At 35.1% G+C, this 19179-nt stretch overlaps 1 protein-coding gene across 1 annotated transcript in view; it reads left to right on the top strand.

Annotated features, from left to right (window-relative positions):
* PlexB (plexin B) overlaps nucleotides 1-19179 on the top strand; it is a 461345-nt gene that overhangs the window by 84382 nt on the left and 357784 nt on the right. The gene's annotated exons all lie outside the window — the stretch shown is intronic.

Genomic DNA, 19179 nt, shown 5'->3' with positions numbered 1-19179 from the left:
AAACGCATAATTGAAAACATATGCTTTATAATACTTTCCGTATAAGTGTTCCATCTACACGCACTTTCCGTATAAGTGTTCAATCTATACGCACTTTCCGTATAAGTGTTCCATCTATACGCACTTTCCGTATAAGTGTTCCATTTATACGCACTTTCCGTATAAGTGTTCCGTGTATACGCACTTTCCGTATAAGTGTTCCATCTATACGTACTTTCCGCCTGAAAGAAAGAACTGTATATAAGTGGAAAGTATCTTGCATACAGATGGACGTATGTAATATACGTAAGACTGTTAGATGTCAGACATCCTTCAGCGACATGATATAACATCTAAGTCGAGAATAAGGCGGTACGTATGTAGCATATGGATAACATATGATCCGTACAAATTTCCGTCGTAAATATATGGATTCCGTATATTTGTATAATATACCACTGTCCGGATAACTGAGTTTTCGTAGCGCACATCTTAATATATTAAATGTTTATTTCTCCGTGATAGCTTGCTCAAAGGGGTGGGGTTAAAACTCCGAAACTCTTTTGCGTACGCCACTGGTGGTAATAATCAGCAAACGCGAAACAAAAAAAAAAAAAAAATTAGAGCCAATGAGCAATGAGAAAAAATTAGAAATTGTATTTGTTTATATTACGAACTCCAGCCCCGTTTAAATCATTTTTTTTTTTTTAAAAGAAAGAGACAGAAAATAATAATAATAAAGTAATGGTGTTAATGAGACTATTGTTTGCGAAAGAGAAGAAGACAGAAATCGTGTTGCATTTCAATGAGACATACACATTTTTATGTAAATAGAAGACAAATTTCAAGTTGTTTGTACTTAAGAATTGTCGCAGCAGCAAAAGAAGGAAAACTGTTGTTATTAGTATTATTTCTGTTATTGCTGTTGTTATTTAGTCGAAATAGGAAGAGACACTATCCTGCTTGGTGACGAGCAACTCCGAAAACGAAGCAAGTAACAAGTGCTTTCCGTTGTCAGTTTTAATTACGGAGTTGACGTCGGTCAGATTGTAAATGAGAGAGCGTCTTCTTTCAATGACATTGCGATGAAGGATACCCAAGGAGAAATTGACATCAATTGTTTTCAACTCAGTATTAAATGAAGCATGCCAATTTACGTGTGATTGGAGTAACACCATTATCTCGTCGCTAACAATGAGAAAGTAGTATTGATTATGCTTCGTCTCTCAACCCTCTTCATAAAAAAGAAAAAAAAAACGCGAAAGAGCTTGGTTTGTGGAAGGGGGAATAAAAGCTTGGCTCAGGCTGTGAAATCAACATTCCAATACGGATACTGATCGATCGTCGGAGAAGAAAAGAGAAAGAACTGAGCAAGTTGACAAGCTTTAAGGAAAATAGTTAAGTTAGGCCGTAATAATCTGAAATAATAATTTGTTTACTAGTATAGAAGAAAGAACATTGTGTATATAACTTATAAAGTTCAAAAATATGGTTGCAAATTTATTTTTTAAAAAATCTTAATTTTCTTTCTTCTTTGTCTTCAGAAAATTAGAACCGTATGGAAAAGGAATTGTAATTATTAGGAGAAAAATATTATTAACTATAATCACCATTTAACATTTCAAAACATATTTTTTTGGAATACAATGTGATTAACTTTTACACGCCTTTTTCCCTACATGTAAACACAATTTTTACACAGAAAAGCTTTGATTTTTTTTTTTTACAAACATATAAGTGGTGTTATATACATATATTTATCACTGGAAATTGTGTAACACTTTTGTTCTCATACATACGTATGTTTTCATCTTCTTTGTAGTGTCTACAGTGACATAGTTGATAGTTTCATAGCGATTTGCTTTAAAAACAAAAACAGAAAGAAAGAAAAAGAGAACTTTGATATTTTTAAACTTTGTCAAATTCTATTGCAATACTGTAAAGTGCGTGGAAGGAAATGTAGCTTTCCTTTTCAGAAGCTTGTGTATGAGAGATCTTAACGTGGGATCCGAAACACACAGGTTCCCACCAAGAATCGAATCCAACTCGACTATGCTGAAGTCGAAAAGGCTATTTGAAGTGTCTCGTAACATTGGATAATTTGTGTGTGGCGGAAAAAAAAATAATAGCCATGAATTAAGTCGACATTTTCTTTACCGAATACCATACAAGTACTAAGATCGAGATGACTAAGTTGGGCGTGATATGTTTCGTATATTGAATATATACGCAGAATATATTGATTTCTATTAGGGAAACTTTTAACAAAGGGACTATTAGGAACACTTTTGGGTAGACCAAGATGATGGTGGGAGTATAATATATAAACAAATTTTCCTGAGGCGTAACAACAAACATGATTGTATTGGCTGGATATAGAATAATGGACAGGATACATGGATTGGATAGCCACAAGATAATGAGCAGTATCTATGGGTTGATTAGGTAAAAGACAACGAACAGAATCTATGGGATTGGCTTGGTATAGTATAAAGAGCAGAATTCATAGACTTTTTAGGCAATATATAATTAGCAGGATCGATGGATTGAGTTGGCACAATATAATGAGAGGGATCCATGAATTGACCAAACACAAGATGATGAGAGAGATTCATGGATTGGGTAGACACAAGATAATGAGAGGGATCAATGAATTGGGTAGTGTAAGATAATGGGAGGATCAATGGATTGGTTTCACACAGGATAGTGTGCAAGATCTATAGGTTAGCTAGGCATAGAATAATGAGCAAGATTCATAGATTGATTAGGCAGGAGACAGTGAGCAGAATCGATGGATTGGGTAGGCACAAGCTAATGAGAAGGATCCATGAATTGGGTAGGCACAAGATCATGAGAAGGATTCACGAATTGGGTAGGAATAAGATAATAGGCAGGATCAATTGATTGGTGAGACAAAAGATAATGAGCAAGACTAATGGATTGGCTACGCATATCATAATGAACAGAATTCATAAATTGGCTAAACAAGAGATAACGAGCAGAATCAATGGATTGAATGGACGCAATATAGTGAGCAGGATCAATGGATTGGGTAGACACAAAATAATAAGAGGGATCCATGGATTGGTTAGGCACAATATTATGAGCAGGACCAATTAATTGAGTAACACAAGATAATGGGCAGGATCAATGGATTTGTTTGCCACAGGAGAGGAACAAGATCTATAGATTAGCTAGGCATAGAAAAATTAGCAGGATTCATAGAACGACTAGGCAAGAGATAATGAGCAGGATCAATGGATTGAGTAGACACAATATAGTGAGCAGAATCGATAGATTGGGTAGGCATAAGAAAATGAGAAGGATCCATGAATTAGGTAGGCACAAGCTAATGAGCAGGATCACTGGATTGGCTAGGCATGTGATAATAAGCAGGATTCATAAATTGGTTAGCCATAAGATAATGACAGGAATCCATTGATTGGTTTGGTATACACGTACGATAATAAACAAGATTCAGTGGAGGACTTAGGCTTCTGTTGAGATCAACATACGAGTTTCGTAAACCGGAGTTAGTTTATCCGATGGCTTGATATATATTCCTAATAAGAAAATCATACTGCTAATGTTCTATTACATATCTCCTAACATGTCAAAACACTTTTATTAATAATAAATTAGTGAATTATAAACGTCTTTTTTTCTACTTCTGTTAATACAGAACAAACCAAAAACTATATTAAATTAAAGTAAGCTTCGTTTCGTCTTATCTTTTTAGCTTGGCATTTTTTTTACAGAAAATGAAGGAAGCAAGAAACGGGAAGAAGACGAAAGAAAAAAGGAAATTTTTGCCCTTTTCTAGTTCAGAACTATCGTCCTTGAAAGCAGCTTAAAGGTTCGAAACGGATTAACGTTGACTGAGGTTTAACACGCATTTGATAGTTCGGATTTCCACTAACTGTGCATGTGATCGCTTACATGCTCTTTCGTCTATCTTTTTCTCTCTCGACACACACACAAACTCTTCTGCGTTTATTGGCCTATAAGCTACTGGCTGGCGGTGAAAAGAATTCCAAAATTCTTTCACAGATTATCTTTTAGAAAGAAAAAAAAAGTGCCTGTGTAGAACCATATTAAGAAATCTGTTATGAATGTGTTCGAAATTATGCTATACCTACGTGAAAGTAATTCTCAATACTTAATACTTAAAACCAAACTCATAATAATCTCTGAGTAACACTGATGTGCAAATTTTAAAACAATTAAATGTTGCGGGTTGCATAAACAGTCAGGCAAAATATTTAAACATTCTGATTCCTTGTTATAAACGCAAGACCGTCCGTCACACTGATACCCAATAATTTACGGTAAGGTTAATAGTTGTCGCTAGCTGCGTTACCTCCTACCCGATACTAAGAGATGTCGCTAGTGTGCATGCAACTTGGAAACTAGGGGAAGATTTTCAGGGGGAATGAACTAGTAATAATAATGATAAATCATGACTTATTGTAAAATACCAGCTCATCTGTCTTACTTGTTAGGCTAGCGGATAGCATTTTGTGCAGGAGTTTTTTTTTTTTTTTTTTTTTTCTGTGGGGGACAATCGAACTAATTTCAGAGCCTGTCCCATAGTATTGGAGTTATGGACCTTTATTTTTTTTTTTTTCATGTTTTCGGCAGCCTGTAACTTCGAAATGACGGATTTCTGTACCCAGGTTGGTCTATACTTTTTGTCTTATCTTAATGTCAGGAATCACCTCCCAAACGTTTGTCGGTGTTTTGGACATAGACGCGGATCCAAGGGAGACTATAAGGGCTATAGTCCCCCTCTTGACGCTCAGGTAAACACTAAATAAAATGGGCTTCAATCCTGCTTTACACTGGAAAAAGCGGGAAACTATGGTTTAGCCTCTCCCTTGATCATATACTGGATCCGCCCTTCCACTGAATTCATGTGCACAAAATTTCACTTTTTTTTATACTGTTGTCTGTTTTTGTGATTAAGTGTAACACAAACAATAAATCTTACAGTCGAATAAAACAATATTTTATTTCGATTTCAGCTTTTATTCATCACCCCTTATTATTGTCAATGTTTTGTGTGACTTTTTGTGTAACAGAATTGCTGCTTTTGATTTGGAGGTCCGAGTTTGATCCTTAGAGACAGCGTTGAACAAGGACATTAAACCCAAAATAAGATTTTTTTTAAAAAAAAAAGCGAGCCTTTATTATAGTGCAATCATTTATTTTAACGTAAGAAACTTTACTATTCTATTGAACATTTTTTTTTATTATTATTTTTCTGTTACGATCTTCAATATATACTTCCTCAAAATCAATATTTTAGTTTGCTCTATTTAAAAGGAGAAGAAAATGTCACGCAAGCTGAGATTAGAGGTGTGCAAAGTGCACAGCTTATTATTAATAATAATAGCAATCTTTATAGAATCTGTTACATTTATTATGTCAATAATCATATCTTCATAACTACTTCATTTGTATATTAATCACTATGTTCATCGTCTTGTACAGTTGACACTGTAAGTAAGAAGTACAGCAAGTAGCCTGTTAGTAAAGTATTACTCTTTTTTTTCTATTCTGTTATATTCTGTACATTTGCATATCGACTATGTAACTGTACTACATATTCTGAAACAAAATTCACCAAATAAAATTTCGCAGACGTAAAAGATAGCCATGGATTTGGGTCACGATCTTTTCGAAAAGAAATGCGATGCGATACTATTCTGTTGTATGGTTGGAATAGAATTTAAATGAGAATATAAGAAAAAAAGAAGAAATAGTACTTTTTTTTGGTACAGTACAGAACAGATTCAAACTAGAAAAAAAAATAGATTTTATGTTAAAATATTAACAGATTGCGGTTATATGGACTTCTGAATTTTCATTGATTATCCATGGGTTTTAATGTCCCATTTCAACATCAAGTCTTTATGTGGAAGATTCTAAGTGTTGTTTGAGCCTCAATTAAAGTTTGTATCACAGACAAGTAAGAGGTGTGATAAAAAAAAATATGATGAATAATTGTATTAAAAACAAAGTAATAAGCATACATGGAATTTGATTTAATCTCCTTCAAAATACTGCCCTTGGCTAGCAACACACTTACGCCAATGTTGAATTCATTTCTGGAAGGCTTCGTTTTAAAGGGTGTTCAGCTGCTCTGTTGTGGCCCTCTGAATATCAGGAATGGTATCAAGAAGTTTACCCTTAAGCACGGTTTTAATTTTTGAGAAGACCCAGAAGTCATATGGTGCTATATATGGATAGTGCAGCGAATGTAGACAGACAGGAATATTTTTTTCGGCCATAAACTCGCGGAAGCAAGGTGTGGCACAGCGCGCTTTCGTGATAAAAAAAAGAAAGTTATTTGTCCATTTAATCGGCAGTTAAAATGTTTTTCACGGATTCATACAAGATTTTTTTTTTTTTTTTTTGAAAACTCTCGAATAGTCATTCGTCTATTTAAACAAATCATTTGTGCCACTTTTTGCATGCTTTATTCTGTTTCTGGCGTCGAAGGATGTCTCGGTCGTTGCTCGTTTTCAGCACTCTTTACCGCTTTTGAATCGCTCGTTCCATTTGTAAACAGTCTTCAACGCCACCGCTTCATTGCCATACATTCATTATGACATTTCGTTAGCTTCTTTGGTACTTTTTTCTCAGCTTAGAACAAAATTTAATGTTGGCGCGTGACAGGCACTCTTAATATGCACTCTTCTGCAACTGGAAGCCAACTTGCATGTCACAACTTGTTCAAACACAACACTGACTGTACCAAATGTTTAGACCACCAGACTTAGTAGTCGAAATGGATACAGCTTTCATAGATGGCACTGTACAACCACATTCACCGTACTTTTTAATCACACCTTGTATTCTACCTTGAGACTAGATTGACTGTATGCGGTGACAAGAATTCAGAACATTTTTCAGGAGTTATTTCATTGAAATTAGTGCATTTTTTTTTCTGGGGTGCAATTCCCAGTGAGGACGTTTAGCGTTTCTTATAGGAACGACACCTATATAGAAAGCCTTGATTGGTTGATTGACTGATTGATTGATTGATTGATTGTTTTGTATAGACTTTCATGGTCTGTAGCGAGACTATTTAGAGCAAAACCTACAGTTTAAAGTGGGACCTGAATCACTGTAGTGCGTTCGATTCCCTTCCTCTGGGAATTGAACCTTGGTACTCGTGCGCCAAAGACACACTCTCTGGCCACTAGAACGGCGAGGAGGGCTAGATAGTACCAGTAACATACTGACTAGACAGTAGTAAAGTGAGAAACATGGCCGAACAAAGCCTACCCTTCATGTAGTATATATCGTTGTTGAGTACATATAAAGCGTGTGATTTACTGATCTAATGTTGACCAAATAGATTTCAAGAATCTGTTCTTTGGAAGTACCAAATGACGCGTTTAATGCACAGGAGAATCAAGTCCACCTTTGTAAGTCAACTTTTCACGAACATTGTCTCTTTTTCTCACAGTTGTGGTAATTTAATTTGATTTCCTTGTGTTGTGATCACCTCAAATGAATAAAATGATTGCTTGTTTTGAAATATTTTATTGGGATTTATTAAATTTGGTAATTGTAAATAAACTTGATTATTCGTATCTTTATAGACTGAATTAACATCTTCAAAGGCTAATAATTCCACAGTAGATTAATAGAACCGATCAAAGTTATGACATATTAATCCATGGGCCTTGCGAATTCGAGTGCTGTATACTAGCTGAAGGTCCTATAGGCGACAGCAAAATTCAAGGACGCAAATAACACACGTTCGATTGCTTCTTTCCCAACTGAGTCATTTCTGAACCCTTGCGCTCTTCAAACTTCCCCAAACTGAGCAGCCCGGATTTATATCTGTAGAGCTTACTGAAGGACACTTCGGTTGAAATCAAGAACACCACAAGGGAAACATTGTGGTGAGCCATGGAAAATATGCAACAGCAGGTAACGGTGCACCTTGATCAAAACGGTGTGCACCTGTCTGATTGCGATAAACATAACACAGTATAAAATAACCCTTTTCGAATTAAGGTATACTTTGTATTACTGGTCATTTTGTCAAGCCACCGAGAGCGTCACGTTTGCACACGTAAAAAATGGTGCCAGCACAGCAGTAGAAAAGAAATTGCGTGGTTACGCGTTGGCCACTATGGTCAACAGATTTCAAACTTTGAATTCTGAAAGATCTACAACAACACTTATGCTACTGTCACCTCTGATCTACTGAATCGGGTATAGACTGAACTTGACTATAGGATAGTGCGTACCGTGCGATCTTGTCGAAAATTTGTAAAATGTGACGTAATTTGGCGAATCAGTATTTCGTTTTATCATGCATATGTCTATTTCTCAGTGAATATACAGCCCTTTTTAGTTGTTTCACGGACTTCGTGATCAACGTGTATTAATGTTAGAAATTTTGATACACACACATTTTTAAACGAAAAATTAATGCCATATGTGTTTAAAGGTAAACATATTTGAAACCATAGTTACTATCATGCACATCATTGACAGATACGTAAATTCGATACTATGCTACTCTATTATGCACATTTCTCACTGGATATTAAAATTAAACTCTCGAATTAGAAATTAAAAATTCTTGAGACTACACTACAATTTAGCAGAACTTGGCCTTGCTGAAATGAAGGGAAGAAAGGATGTTCATAATTTTGAATTTTGGAAGTTCTGAAATGCAAGCTTAATACGCTACTATTCATCTAGTTTGTTGGTGATACAATATTAAACACCTCTTGCAATATGTTTGTAGTTAGAAATTAATCCGAGGTGTTTAAAAGCGATGATTTTTGTGTTCAAATACCATATTTAAGTTGAGTTAACATTTGTACTAATACTAGAGTCAAGGATGAATCTATGAGTTTCATGATTATGAACCTTGCACGACCCATTCTTTTTTTATTATTATTATTAACGCTAAGTAGGTTAAACCTTGTTGTAAAAGTGTTTGCATGCTGCACGGCCGTATGACATAAGCTGACGTTCCTAACACAAATCGATATTATGGCACGCACAACAGTTCAGGCTTTGTACACACACACACACACGAAGAGAGCCATATGCACCAATACGATGGTAGGCTTCAACACCTTTGTGAATTGCGTGTTCATATGTGGCTAGCCGCGCTGCTTCAATAGTCTAAAACTGACGTAATTTATTTAGAATAGCGTGGTGTTTGGAGACCTTCCGCAGACCAGCTCGTATAAGACAGAGCTAATAAAATGCGATGTCAAATAACTGCATCGTTGATGCACGTTCGTTAGGAAGCGTGTGATGTATTTATTATTGTTAACGTTGTTTCAGAGACGAGAAAATAATGTCGACGCAAACTGTATATAATGAAACTTCCACAAATAGATCACTGTGTAGAACACTTATTTATTATCCTTCCTCTTTTTTTTTTTTTTTTTTTTTTTTTTCTTAATGCAAATCAGAATTGTGAATAAGTTTCATTTAGTAGACTGACTATAAGTTATAAAGTACAATCATAGGCAAAAGTTAATGCTAAGGGATTTATTGAACTTGCGATACTAACGAGCCATTAGTGACCCTACATGTACAATATATGTTATTTATTCTTACCGTCAAGAACCCAAATAGAATTATTTTACCGTAAAGAATCCAGAAAGTTATTTTTCCCCTTTTTTCTTTCTTTTTCTTTGTGAAAATCGTAATAAAAGTCAAGTCAGTTTTGTTTAAGGGTTGATTTGAATTTGGTAACTGTTCTTTAATAATTGTGAGATTTATTATAGATAATATTACTCATATGTATGATCAAAATCTGAATTAACAGCTACAAAAAGTCACATTGAACTGTATCCTGAAAGTAAGGCAACACACAGGACACTTCACGCCGTTATTTGTTATATATATTGATATTGTGTGTAATTGCATCACGGGTTCCTGGCATAAAGAGGTATAAGAATGCAAGAGTTAAGGAACGTATGAAGCTACTATATACTCTCTAAAGGTTAATGGGCTTTGTGGGACACAGTTAATTTTGTTCCTTTGTAATGTTAGGACTCTCCGATAGCATCGCATTGCTTGAAGCACTGTTTAGCTACTCATACCCCTTTGGAGCTGACAACCAAATGCTGCACCCCTGTTAATACAGTACTTTTCTTCACAAACGATGCCTTTGCCTCTCTGGGTTTAATCTTCTATTCGTGTGTCTCTTTGATGTTCATGATCAACGTAGCCATTTGAAGTAAACCACATTTTCAGGAGGCAGCTTTATGCAAAATGCAGTGCTCATGTAATTGATACAGAAAAGAATACATAGTAATTATTTACATGCTGTGCGTTTTCATGTACATCTTTATTTATTCGTTTATTTACTTATTTATTTTAATTTTGGGACTAGATGACCATTTAACATTTCCGTTTCGCAATCAAAATATCTTGAGTTCGAATCTCGTTGAAGGCTCTCTTTACTGAGTACTTGAAATTTGTTTTTCAGTTGTACCAGGCGAATATTGGATTGGCACCTTTAAATGTAGCCCTTGGACGGCTTCTTTCGAAAATTTCTTCCCACATTTTGGATTATGGTAGTAAATGAAATAATTATTACGATTCGAATAGTCTGTGTACTTTTGTAGTTACCGTAAAAGACCTACCAAAACCATTTACTATGCTGGGATTTTTAAAATGTGAATGCAGAAGGTGGCATGAAATGGAAAAATAAAACGTCAAACAGCGTCAAAAACCTGGATCTCTCCAGTCTTTCTGACAAACTCATGTTGTGGTTAAACAATTATAACTGAAAATTCGCGATTGTACTATAGTCAAAATTCCAAAGGTGTACAGGCGATGCTACTATAAGTATGTGTATATAAGAACGCGGTTTATTCAGAGTTGCTATAATAAGAGCTGAAGTTTCAGTGGTAAATCTATCTACCTTGAGCAATTATTTTCCACAATACTTCTCAGCGCATCTCGATTTCCGCATACCACTGTGTATAAGGACGTTTCCTAGGCCACTTCTCGACTCTTTGTATCCAGTGTTGGGTTTCTTCGCAGTTAATCAGTTCTTCATACAACATATCTAGTCCACTATCACGTCAGTGTCTTATGTTGATGCTATTATCCGTCGCTTCTGTCCTCTTCCTGATTCATATGATTATTTTCTTATCTTTGCGGTCGATCCTTGGATACATCTTTCCAAGCTTCGTTGGATATAGTCTGCAGAGGTTGTATGTCTCACTCTCTGTTCTACGGCTCCAATCCATATGTACAGTCCGCAGCAAAAAACCTGCAACATGAGTATGTAAGTTTATTGTGAAACTACGCCTAACAGCGCAAGGAATCAACATAACGTCTAAGTGGCACGAATCATGCCAGAAGAAACCTCGGCGTCCTCCCCTGCACATTTTTTGGAACAAAAGACTTCGTCGTTTCACAATAAACTTACATCCTCATGTTGCAGGGTTTTTTGCTGCGGACTGTACCATCAATATTCGCCTGGTGAATAAAGCAGGCAATATGCGTTCATTGAAAACTTTACGCGATAAGGCACATTGGCAGTGGCGTATTTAGGGGCGGTGCTTCCGGGGTTACCCCCCCCCCGAAATCTTACAATAGTAAAGTATATGAAATATCTTGCAGAATTTTCATATTTTCAGGCAAAGCTCCCCCCCCCCCGAAACAAAATCGTAAATACGCCACTGCACATTGGCATTTTAGTTTTCATTATGGAGCTGTTCCTTCCAACTGCTCTCCAACCTAGCTTATGTACAAGTAATGCATCTGTTCATTTGTTGCTTAATGTTGCAATTTCTGGATAACTTCTTTCCTAGACAAACGTGGATATTCACTTCTAATTGTTTAAATTAAATGAAATTTGTTATTTTATGTTCCACGATTATGCCCTTTAAATTGAAGGAGGCGAATTATTAAGAGAGAGTAAACGATTGTGAAAAAAAAAATGGTCAAATGTGGAATGAAACAGAAGAATCACGATAAATCCCACAGAAATGATGTTCAAATTCAATATTTTTAACTTCATAACGTTGCACTGCACTCAGTGTAAGGTGCAATGGGGAGTTAAGGATGAATGTTTACTTATAAAAAAAAGAATCTATTTTGGAAGGACAGCAAAAACTGTGGCAATAGAACTCAATTGTACAAATACGTTTCTTGAAAGAGAATAATGTTAATATCATTTAAAAAGGAGAAAAAGTCCGAATTATTTTTTGCAGTATATATCAGCACGCCATAATAAGATTCTTCGTTTAGACTTTTAAACTCGTCCTGTCTCATAATACGTGTCTGGGATTTCAAGTTAATGACGAAGTCCAAATGGAAATTTCTGCTAATGAACTTAGGAATTTCGTTTTTTTTTCTTCTTTTGTTTGTTTGCTTTTCTGTTTCAGCTTAAAATTCTAGTCTGTTTCAAACTAGATTATCTATGCTAAGTAGGTGTGCAGGACTAGTGGTTAAATTACTGCTCAGTGAAAAAGAATATCTAATGAAAGGAATGTTTTCTCCGTTGTATTTTCTTTCTAAAGTACTTCTAATAGGGTGTACTAGGATAATTAGCTTATAATTTTATTGATGATTAATATTAAGCATCAACAATCTATATATGAAAAAGTGTTAGGTTTATTTATTTGTCTCCAATCGTTTCGATAATGAGATCTCGAAAACCACAAGTGCCGTTTTTAATGGTCGATTCCAAATTTTGTGTAGCTGTCCAATTCTAATTGAATATTAAAAAGAAACGTGGCCGTTATTTCTTTATTACATTCTAGGGGTACACTGGAAACGTTGAAATTTTAAAAAGTAAAGCGTCATATCCTTCGCGCTATACATTCCAACACAACATTGTTGTATACAGGAGTTGTATATCGCTCAGGCGTTTATTTCATGGCCAAATGATAATGAAAAACGAAGGATAACCATTTCTCCAGTCTAAGATTAATATTTATTGTTTGAAGTGTTTTGCCCAATGAACACCATATATAACTGCCATTATAATTAATTGTATATGTAATGTATTTGCTTATTACATACTGCATGCAAAAAGAAAGAAAACATTGGTCATACGTGAATTAGAAACTCCAACCGGATGTAGGCTCAAATCTTGCAAACGGTGTGAGATATTGAAAAATAATCGAAGAAATCTCCCGTTTATGTTACCCCTTATCGATTTTTATCAAGACGTCTTTCACGTGTCTGTAAAGGGACATGTACAGATGTTGTGAGGAATGGCAGGAAATTCATACTTATATGTGAATGATTCGCTGTGTAGAGAGTACAGGAGAGTATTTATTATTATTATTACTGTTGTATTTCGTTTCAGCTTAATAATCTGACAGCCGTCTTTGGCACGTGTAAATTGTTTGAAGAGTTCTTCTTCTCCAAAGAACTTTCTGACCATATGACACGTGTCTAGTATTACTGATTTTTGTAGATTTGTTAGATGTTTTGCGTTTATCTGTTCAACTTGCGACACAGTACATTTAGGGACAATCGTTGTAGCTGAGATAATGATTGTTCTTACTGTAACTTTCTGATATTTCCACAACTTTCTGATTTCGTCAACCAGGTCTTTATATTTGCTTATTTCCATACTGAATATGGTGTGTATATTATGAGTCAATAGTACTGCTACTTCTATGAGAGCTACCTGTAGGTTCATTTCATTGATAATAGTGATGTCAGGTCTGTTTGCAGGTACCGTTATATCTGTTCTGATTTCCAGATCCCATCTCAGTAGAATTTGTACTTATCGTTTTCAAGTACAGGACTTGGCTGGCATTTGCAGTATGGCTTAATATCGGTGATTAATTCCATGTTATGTGCGAAAAACTGGTGTTTTTATGCAACATTGTTGTGTCTTTTTAGATAGTCGTCTATTATTATTATTATTATTATTATTATTATTATTATTATTATTATTATTATTATTATTATTATTATTATTATTATTATTATTATTATTATTATTAAATTAAATCTTTCGGTGGAAACCATAAAGTTCTTCGTTGTCGAAAAGCCATTGAGGTATCTATATGCCTCCGGCTGCTATCATTAATTTTCTGCTTAATTAACCCCCGATACATTCTAGTTTTCCTCGTTAGACTCTTGTGTTTGTGTAGGACAAACGAAAACGGTCTGGAAAGAAGTAATTAGAATCTTGAAGAAGCATTTCTTTGCTTTCCTCCCTTCCCCCTTCTCCTGAGTTTCATTTGTGTATACATTGCTGTTTGCTCCCCTTGGAGTTTGAGACTGTGTTTCTCCCGACTTGTTTAAAATCGTTGGAAGGGAAGTGATTTTTCATCGGAATTTTTCTGTACTTTTTTTTAATAAGTACGGTCAGCTTCTGATTAAATTTTAGGAGTACCCTTCTCTGCAGTCTTGCTAACTAAAGGGTATGAGTTTATGCTATAACTTATTTTCCCTCACTCTTTTTCTGCTGGGTTGTTGAATTTATTTCAACCGATAAACTAACTTACCTTGTGTGTATTATGGTTTCAAAAGTACTATGACAGTAATAAAAATTAAAATGAAATCTTTCAGCTTAACGTCTCACAGTTCTATACTTTAGGCTATAGTACGAAAGGGCTTCCGGTGAAAATTTGTAGTGATGTTTATGCGGAGTTGCCAGCTTGATTACTCGTGGCTCGCTGAGCGCAGTAGATGGTTTAGGTTGAGTGACCTTGAGATGAGTAAGTTAGGCAAATCTGAAAGGTGGTGATTGGTTATCCTATAACCACGCCCTCGGTGACGAACATGTCTAAGCGCGGGAAGCGAACGACGTTATACCTTTTGGACTATAAGAGAGACGAATGATGAAGGCAAGTGAGTGATAATCATGAAAGAATCAGGGGAATGGTAATGCGGAAGGAACCAGGAGTACCCCGAGAAAACTCATGAACACAATATTGATATGGATTTGTCCATTTTGGAGGCTAGTCCATTTTCTCTCTTAAAATAGTTTCTTCAAACAAAAGAATACACATATCTTAAGGAATAATTAACACTTCTGACCAGAGTTTATACACTTATTTTTTAAAACTAAAATACCGTTAAACTTTATTTTAGTTTTAATAAACATGTGTATACACTCTGGTCAGAAGTGTTAATTATTCCTTTAGTGAGTTCCAGAGTCGTGATGGATAGGGTTACAAATATATTGTAATATTGTTTCATTTTATTTGTTTGTTGCTATTTTAAACTTTAATTGTTATTGCTATTACTTTCAAATTTATTGAGCTAGCTTTCTTTTCTAGGAATTTATTATTTTGTGTTTTCTGTAATAATCAAAAGTGTTTGTTTCAAGCTTAAGCGTTATTCTAGTGTCCTGATATTAAAAATAGTAATAATAATTGCGAGACGGAAACGTTCGTATATAATCGCAATATTTTACGTGAATAATGGAGAATTGAAAGTATATTGACACTAAGCGACTGCTAACAAGATTTCGGATAACTCTTTTCTGGATTATAGCCTTTATTGATGGTCCAGTGGCAGACACTCGTGCCTTCGGAGTACGAGTTTCCGGGTTCGATTCCCGGTGGAAAAAGATTGAACATAATCTAATGGTTCAGATTTCATTAGAAAATTAAGGGCATGTCCTGTATAGCCTTGTAACTGAGAAAGGATATAAATAGTAATAAACTGTCGCTTATCGATTACAATTATCAGGTTTTCAGATCCAGATCTAAATTATCTTTAAGATCCATAATTCGATATCTGATTGTTGGTTCGAACACCCAATCTGAAATTTTTGGCCATTATAATTGTGAAGAATCAATGCAGAGGAAGAGATATTCCATTCCGTCTTCTTTTTTTCCCTCCTTTTAATGTCCTTCAGAATTACCCGCCAGGACTAATCTCCGTTCAGTACGTACTACAAGCATTTTTAAAAGAGTTTGGTTGGGTGAGGTTCCGATACAAATCGTTTTGTAAGTATTAATACCTGTGGCGTTTTCATTTATTCAACGCCTCCAAGCACTGTTCAGTCTCTTCGTTTTTAGCATCTAAAAACGCACTGACGCCGCAAACACTAAACTCATGCTGCGAACAAATTGCGGGAAGGTGAGAATAATGGTTGTGTCATACAATCGGAGTTGAAAGAATTGGTTGTTCTTTCGAATTTTATCGCATCATTACGATTTCATGGGTCCACCACGAAATTACTTTGTCCCTTCGAGTATGTATGTATAATATATATAAATGTATGAATATGAAAGAGAAAGCCGTAAACATTTGTCGTAAATTATTGTTTTTCGTAATATATATATATATATATATATATATATATATATATATATGTGTGTGTGTGTGTGTGTGTGTGTAACGAGGTATTTACTAAAGCATAAAATCAGATGGATAACTCACAGTATGACACTTTTTCCGTCGGAAATGAAGGTAATATTTTAGGTACAGTGTTGTTAAAAAAATAGTCGTCAGTATTATATATATATAGGTATTCCGTGTACAAATTAACGTATAATATTTGAATATACATCATCAACCTCAGCGACGATTATTGAACATTAACGTGTCGTTAATACTATTTAACGTTATATTTTTGCTTAACGATTGTTTTACTTTTTATATATAGTACTTAGTAAAAAAAAACCTTCAAAATTTAATTTTGAGATGTTACTGAAACTGGCAGTTAGGGCTTGTAATAAAGGTCGAAGGAACAAATAAAATGTTGCTTGGTTCTTACGTATATTTTAACTGATTTTCCTTTGGAAAGAAGATTTCTAAACCAAAACGTGTGGTTGGAAGTATTTCAGTATTGATATACTTCCCGTGATATTTTCATACTGTATTATATTTTTTACTTAATGGGGATATACTATTTATTTGTTGGCGTCCTTGCTTTCAATAATCAAGAGGTCCATGGATCGAACCCGGTGGGCGACTTTCCTGACTGACTCTATGCAGAGGTTTCCTGTTCTATCAGGCGGATGTACCGATGGCATCTTTAAAATGCAAACATCTTTCCATTTTTTGCCATTGTTGTTAATTCAGTTTGAATTATTTCGACTGGCAGGCTTTTTTTTTCTGAAAGTTTATTAAGCAACGAAATAAATAAACATGTTTCCCAGCTGGAAGTGGAACCAAGGTATTCCGTACACAAGCGCAGAATACATATCATTTAACTAAAACAGAACTCTATATTGTCGAGTTGGCGAAGCGTTCCGTGTCATAACATATATTGCTTTTATTTATTTATTATAAAACCTACAGACAGAATGACTAAACAAAAATGAAAGGAAAGAAAAAAAGAAAGAAAGAAAGAAAATAAAGAAAAAAGAAAAAGTTTTCAAAGTAGTTGTGGGTGGTAAATAAAAGTTCCAGGTTTGGTTCCTAATAGGAAATTTTGGTGTTCACGTGAGACAATTTGCGACCAATTTGAGTTAGAAATTTGCGAACTCAGGCACAAAGAGAAGTAAGTGTATCTCCGCTATTCAATGCACATAAATACTGCCAATCATCATTCAACTCCAAGTCATTTAAACCTTCCTGTGCTGCAATCTATGCTGTTTATAAACTTGCACGTTCGACAGATACTATAGTGATTTTATGTCGTGGTTTAGTCCTAAATGTACATTGAATCTTAATATATTGCTACAAGTGAATAAATGTTTGTCTATATTCACGCAAATATGACCTAAGCAAAACTTGCCCGTACCTTCATTTTTTTTTCTGTGCAGTTATTTGTCAATTAAGTATTATGTTGATAAATTTTCTTTATATTTGTGGGAAGAATCTCCACGTGGTTATGAGATTTTGTGAGAACTGTTTTGTCGTTTTTCTTTTCTCTCTAGAAATACAATTTGTTGTTGTATATAGTGTGTACTGTGTATTGACAAGTCACATATAATGTTACGGAACTCATGAATATGCATTAGCAGGTGTTTCGGCGTCAGTGTTTATAACTTTTAATTAGTGCATTTTATAACAGGAAGTTGCGTCTTGTCATGACCGACACACAAGTTCTATAAACAAACTTACAAACTCACTGTAGACATCAACATGTCTACTAGAATCCATACTCAAATTGGAAAAAAAAAAGTGTGTAATTAAAATATAAATATAAATTACTAACAAAGTTGCAAGAAGTGTAATACAAGTAAAATACCCTTAGAATTGTTTTATTAAGCAAGAGTATTTAATGTACGGGTTTCTCTCACTGTTTCGTAGAATTCTACACCTGTAACTACTTCATATTTCGGTACACTCGTTGTCATTCTTTTCGCTATGAAAGTCAGAGAATAGGAAAATGTAATGACTGGTATTGTAACTGTGTGTCTAGGGTTGACCACAAAACGAGGCGACACATGTGTTGTGACTAGATTCGAGACGAGGCAAGACTGAATCTTGTTTGACGAGATATGATACGAGACCTGGTTCTTCAGTTAAAAAAAATAAAGAAAAGAAATCATTCTTCTTCTGTTCAGACCCATTCTGCAAAATCAATCAACCCAAATTTTCCTCTTACAGTATTCTAAATACATAGTCGGGAATTTTAAATTCAATTGTTAGTTCGCTGCCCTACGTTGTTGCTTGCTAAAGTTTAGCGCCCTTTTTCAACATCGAGGCTATAAAAGACGTGGATATACAGTTTAAGGTGGAATTTGAACGATAGTAATGCGTTCAATACTCTCCCACCCAGAATCGAACCTGGGACCATGTGTGCCAAAGACACGAGCGCTGAGCCACTAAACCACCGTGAGGACTACACTAGTTATATGTCCTTTACGCTGAACGCAAATATGTGGCTACGAAGGAATTGGTAATGAGTAGACTCTTGAGAAAACCAACAGAAACGATATCCCCACCAAGCTCATAGATGCTTTGAAGTTAGTTTTCTTCAAGAACATGATTAGACGGAGGTGTTATTTCCTAATTTATATGCATAAGAATAATTGTAACAATGTTTGGCGGCCCGCCTGTCGCTGACCACTGCACAGATTTTGATTTTTGGCACATGAGAGGATCATGGCCTAACTAAGGTTGTTGCTACATCAGTTTTCACAGGTTTTTATCACAGGAATAAAAGATCCAGCTTGAAGTGGGTACTATCTTTCAAAAGTCATTGTAAACGGGTCAGACGCTTTCCCGCCCCGAAAACTATAAGTTTCACACAAATCTCAGTCCTTATTGACTTATTATTTACCTTTGCTGATGAGAATAAACTTGAGCTTAAACGAT

This window comes from Thermobia domestica, chromosome 6, assembly GCF_964235325.1.
Source record: "Thermobia domestica chromosome 6, izTheDome1.hap1.1, whole genome shotgun sequence".
Lineage (NCBI taxonomy): Eukaryota > Metazoa > Arthropoda > Insecta > Zygentoma > Lepismatidae > Thermobia > Thermobia domestica.
The sequence above is the reverse complement of the archived record's forward strand: the minus strand, read 5'-3'. Positions and strand labels throughout refer to the sequence as shown.